The sequence below is a fragment of the Paramormyrops kingsleyae genome, chromosome 19 (assembly GCF_048594095.1).
Source record: "Paramormyrops kingsleyae isolate MSU_618 chromosome 19, PKINGS_0.4, whole genome shotgun sequence".
Lineage (NCBI taxonomy): Eukaryota > Metazoa > Chordata > Actinopteri > Osteoglossiformes > Mormyridae > Paramormyrops > Paramormyrops kingsleyae.
In genome coordinates, this window is record NC_132815.1 from 25,976,769 (window position 1) to 25,984,527 (window position 7,759).

A 7,759-nucleotide genomic window follows, 5' to 3' on the forward strand; every position below is an offset into this window, starting at 1 on the left:
AACAGTTGCTGGATGTCCAATACTCCAGCTTTGACTTGAATGTGTTTGAACTAGACTCCCCGCAATGGGTATTATGTGCTGTGATTTACCGTCCCCCGAAATATAATAAGGACTTTATTCAGGATTTTTCTTACTTTCTGTCTGGGATCATGGCCAAATATGATCGTGTTTTAATTGTTGGAGATTTCAACATTCATGTTTGTTGCCCCTCCAAACCTCTGTCAAAGGACTTTTTAAATCTTATTGACTCTTTTAATCTTGTTCAGTCTGTGACTGGCTCTACTCATATATTGGGGCACACGTTAGATCTGGTGCTTTCCTGTGGGCTCCCTGTGCAAAACCTTAAGGTTCATGACACTGTCTTTACTGATCATATGCCTGTATTATTTGAGATCCCTTTCTATGCTCATGCCGCTAAAACTTGCGCTTCTACACGCCGGTGCCGTATTATTAACCCTACCACTGCTACTCGTTTCACTGAGGCTCAAACTCCGCTTTATCATGATATTGAACAAATTACCACTTATTTTTATTCTACCTGCTGTAACATCCTGGACAGTGTTGCACCTTTTAAAACACTGCGCCCTAGAACCAAAAAAGAGCCATGGTTGACTGATACATCTCGCTCAATCAGACAAGAGTGTAGGAGGGCAGAACGCAGGTGGAAAAAAGATAAGTTATATGTATCTTTCGACATTTTGAAAGAAACCTGGTTTAAATATCAAAAAACTATTAAATCAGAAAAAACTAAATATTTTTCTGATATTATTCAACACAACTCTGACAAACCACATGTTCTTTTCAATACTATCAACACTGCTCTCAATAACCATCAGCCTGTGGAGTTAGACACCTCCACAGTGAATAGTGAAAAATTCCTGCAGTACTTTGTGTCCAAGATTTCTAGCATTAGAGCTCTTATAATCCCACCTTCTTTTGACCCTTCTATTTCTGTCACTTGTACTGGGACTTTCAGTCAGTTTGAGCCAATATCATTCTCAAATTTAAGTAAAATTATTGGTCAATTGAAAATTTCATCTGGTCCAGCAGACACAGTTCCTCCTCTTCTTATTAGACAGACAATTGAAACTACAGGTCCCAGTATATTAGAGATTATGAACTGTAGCCTTGCCTCAGGTGTTGTGCCAAGGAAATTTAAGCATGCTGTAGTTCAGCCGTTGATTAAAAAACCTAACTTAGACACTTCAATCCTCTCTAACTACAGACCCATATCTAAACTACCATTTTTATCTAAAGTTCTTGAGAAACTCGTGCTACAACAATTACAGTTTTTTCTAGATATGCACCCTTCCAATCAGGTTTTAAAGCCCTACACAGCACTGAATCAGCACTACTTAAGGTTTTTAATGATCTATTACTAGCAACTGACTCTGGAGATTCTGCTATCCTTCTTGATCTCACCGCTGCATTTGACACTATAGATCATGACATATTAATCTCCCGTCTGGAGCATTATGTTGGTATCAGAGGCACTGCTCTGGAATGGTTTAGATCATACCTGACAGACAGAAGTCTTTCTGTCTGCCTAAATGGATCGGTATCTACCTCTGCACCTCTCCCCTGTGGGGTTCCTCAAGGGTCCATTCTGGGGCCGATACTTTTTTCCCTTTACATGCTCCCCTTGGGATCTATTCTGAAAAAATATAATATCTCTTTTCATTGCTATGCAGATGATACGCAAATTTACATGGCATTAATACGTAATGACTCCCACTCTTTTAAACGTTTACTTGATTGTCTAGAGGACATCAAAGCCTAGATGGCTTTCAATTTTTTAAACTTTAATGAAAACAAAACCGAGGTTCTAGTATTTCGGCCCAGTGCTGCCTGTGATGCATATGTAGACCTAGGCCCCCTAGAACCATATGTGAAAGACACGGCAAAAAACCTTGGCATAATTCTTGATTCTAATTTTAAAATGGAGAAACAAATAAACACAGTTGTTAAGTCTTGCTTTTTCCAATTATGGCTTTTATCCAAGGTAAAACCCTTTCTATCATTCAAAAACTTTGAAAGGGTTATACATGCCTTTGTTTCATCTCGCCTAGACTACTGCAATGCCCTGTATGCGGGCATTAGCTGCTCCTCCATATCCCGTCTTCAATTAGTTCAAAATGCTGCAGCCCACCTTCTAACCAGAACGCGTAGGCGTGAGCATATTACACCTGTGCTCGCAGCCCTTCATTGGCTCCCGGTCCATTATAGGATTCATTTTAAAATTCTATTATTCGTTTTTAAAGCTTTACATCGTCTGGCTCCCTCCTACATATCAGGTCTTTTAAAAGTTCATACACCATACAGGGCTCTTAGGTCAGCTGACCAACTCCACCTACTCATTCCTCCATCTAGGCTAAAAAGCCGAGGTGATCGGGCCTTTGCAGTGATGGCACCGAAACTCTGGAATGAGCTGCCATTGCACATACGCCTAGCTCCTTCTTTGGCTGTTTTTAAATCTCATCTTAAAACACATTTTTATGCCCTGGCATTCAATACACCATGAACGTGTTATTTAATTACCAGTAATTTCATTTATTTACTTATTTATTTATTTTTGTATTTTGTTTCATGTTTTATTTTGTGTCGTCCTCTCCATTTGTCTACTAGGTCGTATTTCCATGCTTGTCCAGCACTTTGGTCAGCTGTTATTGTTGTTTTTAAAGTGCTTTATAAATAAACTTGACTTGACTTTATGTTTTCATTTAAAATTCAGCTTGACACTTACCAATCTTGGTCACCACCTCGGGTCCTCGCAATTCGATTCCCTCCCCTGTCCTGGGCAACAATTAGCTACTTTGACACCGTTCTTTCTTGTAATGTTGCTTGTAAGAGCATTTTTTACAAGCCACCTGTGAATAACAGAGCAAAAAAATGTTATTACTATTAATATTTTGCCAAAGTATTTTTAAGTGTATAAGTGAACACTTTCTTATGACTGAAAATTTAGATTCTGCTTAGAGCTAGGCGATATGACCTTAAATCAATATCATGATTAATTAAAAATAAATCATTTTACCTCAATTATGATTAATGATTTTTTCCCCCTCATAGTTCACTGACAAAGTTAGTACTGTTAATATGTAAATATGCTCAACTATTAAGACTTGAATATTTTGTTCTAATAAAACAGTGCATATGTTATCTGTGGTTTTAAAATAATTTAAGGAAACTGTTTGAAAAGGACTTTTCGCCAATGTACTTTGTGTCATGATTGAGCAATATAGTCTTACCTCCTTCTCCGCTTCCCTTTCACCATTCCTCCTCCAGATTCTGACTTTGTGTGCTGGTCTGAGTTCCCCTCAGACTTCAAAAGTTTTGTTCTTGCATGGGCATAGTTTCCGGTAGATGATACATAAAAAAGGGGAATGCTATCGTTCCCTGTTTGTTTTTGATTTAGAAGCAATCGTAATCACATCATTATAACTACTTAAAGTATTACCTGCTTTTCCCAAGACACGCACTTTAAACTGTGGCCAGTCTGTACTCGGAAAAATGTCTTCCTTCGCTGCCTTGCTGATACTGACTTTTCCTGGTGGCCAGTAACAAGTATCTTCTGGTCCTTTGCATTAGCTCACAATACATTTGCGTTTTCTCCCTGGTGACCCATGTGATCAAAGATACGTTAGAAGAGAAGGGATCTAAGTAGATGTTATGGTAACCTATTGTAATAAAGTTTTAATTAAGCAACAGCAAACTGGCCGCCCAAATGTTTTTGAATGTCGCGCTATCTGCCTGCACTATCTTCGCGATCTACCGGTCGTTCGCGATCGACGTATTGGGCACCCCTGTGCTAAGCGATTTCCCTCCAAGAAGTACAGCTAAAAATATAGCAAGTATAGCTAATTTACCAAACTAACACCGTTACCTGCAAAATTCCAATATGACAAGAAAGCTAACTAAACAGATTTTATTAAAACTTGGAAAATCCCTGGAAGCCGATCCGTTAGACACAACTTTATTACTGAATATTAATTTAAGTACAACCCAGATATGTGTAAAAGTAATGTTTCACTTTTAACCCAAAAATACTTTAGTTTATACCTGTTGCACACTGGCTCGCCTCAGATTCCGAGTGATGGAAAGTGCCAGAGAAAGAGGCGGGAAAGTCCGATGAGAGTTGGCGGGCGCGCGCGGGGGGCGTGGATGGCTGCGACGGTATACGCACGTGCGCTTTTGTATTATGTTCTCTCAGCCTCATACACGGATTCTTTTGCTGAGTAGAAAACTGGTCGGGCAATATAGCATGTAGGCCTTATAAAAAATATATTTTATTAAAATTGCTCAGATGTACCAAGACATTAGCCCATGAATAAACAAACAAACAAATGAATAAATATATGCAATAGATGCGGCCAGAGTGCGAATTACCTCTCCATAATTGGGGGGTACTGCCTTCATAACACTTCTATGACCATTATGGTCCGCTACCGCGTCAATATGAATAGTCGCCACCAGAAGCAATGTTAAGAGTGCAAGATTCACTAGGGGAGTTTACTAACATGTATGCAACACACGGTCATGGTCTGGACATGCAACAAAATGAGAATCACTTTGTCACTTTGTCGAGGTGACACTCGAACAGAAGATCTCATTATCCTTATCCCAATCCAAAAGATTTTGGTTTTGATAACTCCCAGGAATTATCCTAGAAGAAGTACAGTATACTAGTAAAAGTAATAAGCCTATACATTTACAAACAGCCTGGTCTGGTCCAGCAGTCTGGTGTTATTCCTGCCCTCTCAGTCCCCCCAGCTCCAACAGCCTTCAGAAATAAATATGAGTTATTATTGATAACATTACTTTATACATATGTTAAAAAGCAGAAACTTCAACAAACATGAAATCAACAATAAACTACGTCTATTTATCAAACGTGTTACATAATACATATTGTATTTGAAAACTTTTCAGCTTTACGATTTCAGGAGAGCGCAGCCCCGCTGTTAGGAACATTACGCTTTTTGGTTACGGGTGTTAGCTTTGCTGCTGCTATTAACAGGAAAGGCGCATTAGCGCAGACAAAGGGCTGCATACGCCGAACTATAAACGTCTTGCTTGGTGGTAAAAGGCGTTTGACGTTCATTGGCGTGGGAAACGGCGGTTCTACTACTAAACCACTAACTAAAAAGACTACAAACGCTGCGCCGGTTAAAATAAAAGCACCCCGTCAGGTTTTAAATAATAACTTAATGTTTTGGCTGTCGGTCCGGGTCCATATGGGACAGCTTCTGGGTCCGGAACCGGTCCGCGGTCCGCCTGTTAGTGACCGCTGATCTAAACCATCAGCTACAAAGATAATAATTTAAGAGGTAGACTTGACATGCCAGAGCAGTGATAAGACCGGAGGAAATGGTGTAAGACACAATAACCAACAGCAATCAGTAAAATAAGTGATTTTTGGGTCAGAACCTATTCTTCGGGGTGCCATGGTGGTGCAGTGGTTAGCACTGTTACCTCATACCTTTGGGACACAGGTTCAAGTCTCTGCTGCAACTCTAATGTGTGTGGAGCTTGCATGTTCTTCCCCTGTCATCATTGGGTTTCCTCTAGTTACTCTGGTGTCTCCCCACAGTCCAAAAACATGCTGAGGTTAATTGGCTTTACCAAATTTCCCATAGATGTGCATGTGTGAGTGTGCCCTGCAACCCCCACTACCCAAAATAATGCAGGCAGTTTCAGAAAATGGATAAACCTACTCCTCACTGATCCATTCTTTTGTGATCTTCTGCTTTTTGCATTGACTGAAAAATGCAGCAGACAGCAATAAATACCTAAAGTAAGAATCTCTGTAGACCTGCTAGACTGAGGTAAAGACCTTGACCTGTACTGTACCTCTGCAGAGACTGAGGACCAGTCTTCCTGCTAGTGTAGCACAAGCTAAAATCCTGGCTTCCTTTAAATCAGAGCTAGATAAGATTTTAACAACTCTGAGCTATTAGTTAAGTTCTCCCCAAACGAGCTTGATGGCCCGAATGGCCTCCTCTTGTTTGTAAATTTCTTATATGTTTTCCCCTCGCACTTTGCATGGGCAATGAATTGGCCTTAGTAACGTGTGGATTCATAAAACAGAAGAATGAAAGACATGAACACACATATATATAAGTATATATATATTATATTTAGAAGGACAGGAGGAGGGGAGATCCCATTGAGAGCACGCATTCCACAGGCTCATTTTGTGTTTTTCTGCTCTATTCTGAAATGGAAGAAAAAAAGCATTCATGAAGAACACAGACCTATAAAAGGTACCTGTGTGACACTGTTAAGGAAGGATCTGACTGGAAGAAAAGCTGGCTGAATGATTGCCTGGCTGCTGGCTGCAAATGCTATGTCAAGCAGTAATGTGGCATTAATCGACAGATAAGGGGTGATGATTAAAATATACTAGAGGGAGCCTGGTGGGGGCTTAATGTGTCGCATGAGCTGGGCACCCTGGATGGTCTGTGCCGTCGCATTTGCAGCGTGGCATGCCAATAGGAGCCAGTTTCGGGGCTGCACTTGATATGCGAACCTCATGAAAACCATTGAGTAGCAGGTAATAGCTGGAGAGACAGAGGTCAGGCAGGGGTCAGAGGCCGGAAAGAAGGAGAGGAAGTCACTGCAATAACAGCAAGACTAGGGAGGTGACACTCGAACAGCTCACAGCAACAAGCTTAAAACCTCCTTTAAAAAGTCCCTCTGGAGTCCCAGTTGACCCCGTGGACGCTCACACAGACGGAGGTGAGCCCTCTGCCTCTTACCGAAGGTCATTTGGCCACTTTTGATGTCAGGGCTCTTTTTCATATCCATCATGGTCGCAATGGGCAGACCCCCAGTTAATTACTGGTACCCAGAAGTGCTGAAATCAAACAATAAAACACAAACTCAGAGCTGATCTAACATGTAACAAGCAGGGTGAAAGTACCAGTAAAGAAATTCCAGAGGATGCTTACAACATATTAGTATGAGATTACTAAACAGTAGTCATAAAATTATATCTACAATAACAAAAAAATCAATTTGTGACTTTCTTACCGTGCTTTTTTTGGAAGGTTTTCCTAACAGGCACATTTAGATCACGGAAAGGCAAAGAAAACAAGCAAACAAACAAAAAAAGATTAGAAGTGCAATTCTGTGATCACTAGCACCACTTCTGCAATTATGGACCCTAATGTAAGCCGTGACTTTATGGTAACATCTATAACACAGCAAAAAGTTTAAGCTCCACATACACTGATGGCAATCCACGAGGAAATTTCACATGTTGGATTTTTACATAAACTCTGGATGCACATACCTCCTCATGTACTTCCAAAACTCCTTGGATTTTAGCTAGTTTATAGCTTTCTGAAACAAAATGCCTGCCATTTTAAATTTGATATGCATGCATCTATGTTGCCCTTTGTTCAAACTGAAATGTGAAGGTGAATTTGCCATTTATATAGGAACGCAAATGACGTTCCTATGATTCCAGAACTTGTATACGTAAGCTACTGCTTATGTAACTGACGTAACTATTTCAACATCTCCTTGGAAACGGTCTGGAATGGTGCCTGCGGTTCCCGAACACAATCCGTTCCAGGAAAGTGGTCGTGAACCAATTTGTACACGAACCAAGGCAATTTTTCCCATAAGAAAGCATTGAAATTCGATTAACTCGTTCAGAAGCCTATCAGATCTTGCTATGTACGTTATACAATCAACCACATAAATCACTGACTTGAAGCAAAGGAGATCATATTTAAAACTGAAGCATGGCTTT

The 7,759-nt window shown here is 40.3% G+C and overlaps 1 long non-coding RNA gene across 2 annotated transcripts; it reads right to left on the reverse strand.

Moving 5' to 3' along the window:
- Positions 1-884: 884 nt before the first annotated feature.
- Positions 885-4,716, reverse strand: LOC111851070 (uncharacterized). Of its 2 annotated transcripts, XR_011984135.1 has the most exons (5): positions 4,060-4,713; positions 3,458-3,613; positions 3,249-3,338; positions 2,744-2,867; positions 885-1,654 (listed from the first exon to the last, which is right to left on the reverse strand). It is a non-coding gene; the product is annotated as an uncharacterized lncRNA (long non-coding RNA). The 2 variants fall into 2 exon arrangements; XR_011984134.1 differs by having other exon boundaries at positions 3,249-3,613; positions 4,060-4,716.
- Between the last annotated feature and the right edge of the window lie 3,043 nt (positions 4,717-7,759).